The sequence below is a fragment of the Myotis brandtii genome, unplaced genomic scaffold, assembly GCF_000412655.1.
Source record: "Myotis brandtii unplaced genomic scaffold, ASM41265v1 scaffold933, whole genome shotgun sequence".
Classification (NCBI taxonomy): Eukaryota; Metazoa; Chordata; class Mammalia; order Chiroptera; family Vespertilionidae; genus Myotis; species Myotis brandtii.
In genome coordinates, this window is record NW_005371850.1 from 824499 (window position 1) to 826543 (window position 2045).

Sequence of the window (2045 nt, forward strand, 5' to 3'; positions counted from 1 at the left end):
GCCAGTAAGGGTTGACCAGGCTGGTGGGGGGGGCAGTTAGGAGTGACCAGGCTGGCAGGGAGGCTGCAGTTGTGGGCAACCTAGCTTGCAGTTGGGGGCAGTTAGGGGTGATCAGGCCAGCAGGGAGGGCCAGTTAGGGGTGACCAGGCAGGCAGGCAGGTGAGTGATTAGGAGCCTGTGGTCCATGATTGTGAGAGGGGTCCCAGATTGAAGAGGGTGCAGGCTGGGCTGAGGGGACCCCCCCCCCACATGAATTTTGTGCACTGGGCCTCTAGTTTATAAATAAAGAAATTGGGCATAAAAATAAAGGACATCCAAACTAGAAATGGAGAAGTAAAACTTCCTCTTAGATTTCATATAAAACCTTTGAGAACAAAAAACAAACTCAGTTAAGTTTCAGGATACAAAATCTATAGTCAGAAATCAGTTGGTTTTTCTGTGCACTAATAATGAACTAACTGAAAAAAATAATCTCATTTATAATAGTTTCCAAAACAGTAAAATAGGAATTTAGTCAAGGAGGTGGAAGATCTGTACACTAAAAAAATATAAGATTTTGATGAAAGGAATTGAAGAAGATACAAATAAATTAAAAGATAACCTGTTAGATCAGAATAATTAACATTGTTAAAATATCTATATGACCCAAAGCAATGTATAAATGTAATGCCCCTACTATCAAAATTCCAATGGTATTTTCACAGAAAAAGAAGCAAAAACTTTTCTAAAATTTGTGTGGAACCCCAAAAGTTCTCTAATAGCCAAAGCAATTTTGAGAAAGAGCATGACTGGAGGCATTACACTTTCTAATTAAAACCTTTGGGGGAGCAATGGGGTAATAAGGACACATATGTAATACCTTAATCAATAAAGAAAAAAATTAAAACAAAACAAAACAAACAAAAAACCAAACAAGCAAAAATAAAAACTATATGTGACAAAGCTATTGTAATACAAAGTTTATGGTACTGGTATAAAAACAGACACATGGATGAGTAGAACACAACTGAGAGTCCAGAAGTAAATCTTGCATACATGGTCAAATAATATTATGCAAAAGAGTAAAAACTTTTCAATGAGAGGAAATAGTCTCTTCAATGAATGGCATTATGAAAATTAGGTATCCAACTGCAAAACAATAAAATGATCCCCTAATTTACACTATACACAAAAATTAACTTAAAATAGATTAAATAGTTAAATATAGATCTAAAACCATACATCTCCTAGTAGAAAACATAGGAAAAAAGGTCCTTGACTTTAGTCTTGGCAACAATTTTTTTAGATATGACACCAAAAACACAAATGATAGAAGTAAAAATAAACAAGTAGGACTACATCACACTTAAAAAACTTCTTCACAGCACACACACACATACACACACACACACACACACACACACACACACACACACACAAAATACACCAACATCAACAAAATGAAGAGGCAACATGCATAATGGGAGAACATATTTGCAAACTACATATCAGATGAGAGGTCAATATCCAAAGTATATTAAAAAATTCAATGAACTCATATTGAAAACACTAATTATCCAAATAAAAATATGAAGAGGGCCTGACTAGACATTTTCTCAAAAACATACAAGTGGATAAGCAGGTTCATGAAAATATGTTCAACATTACTAATTATCAGGGAAATGCAAATCAAAACCACAATATCATCTTATATCTGTTAGAATGACTATTGTCAAAAAGACAGGAGAGAAGTGTTGGCAAGGATGTGGAGAAAAGGATGTGTATTGTTAGAGGGAATGTAAATTTATGAAGCCACTGTGAAAAATAGTATGGAGGCTATTCAAAAAATTAAAAAATGTAACTACCATATTATTTAAAATTCCAACTTATGGGTATATAGATGAAGAAAATAAAATCAGGATCTTGAAGAGATATCTGAATTCCCATGCTCATTGCAGCATTATTCATGGTGGTCAAGATATGGAAACAACTTAGGTATTTTTTGACAGATAAATGAGTAAAGGAAATTATATATGATATATATATAATTTAATATAAATAAATTA